The following is a 285-nucleotide window of genomic DNA, read 5'->3' as shown; positions in this document are numbered from 1 at the left end:
AATCTATCTATCTATCTCCCTCCTTCCCTCCCTCTCTCACCCCTCCTCTCTTCTCCCTTTCTCCTCTTCTTCCTCTCTCTTCTCTCCCATCCCTTCTCTCCTCTCCCTTCCTCCTCTTCTTCCTCTTCCTCATTCACTCACCCTTCATTTCTATCGGCTTTATCTCTCCCCTCCCCTTTCATGGCTTATCCGTTTCTTCGCATTTCCCAATCTTCATCAGAACTTTCCAATCACTCTTTCCAATCAGAAACAGAGAAAGGAAGGAATAGAGAGAAATAGAGGAAA

Source organism: Penaeus monodon, chromosome 24, assembly GCF_015228065.2.
Source record: "Penaeus monodon isolate SGIC_2016 chromosome 24, NSTDA_Pmon_1, whole genome shotgun sequence".
NCBI classification, from domain to species: Eukaryota; Metazoa; Arthropoda; class Malacostraca; order Decapoda; family Penaeidae; genus Penaeus; species Penaeus monodon.
The sequence above is the reverse complement of the archived record's forward strand: the minus strand, read 5'-3'. Positions refer to the sequence as shown.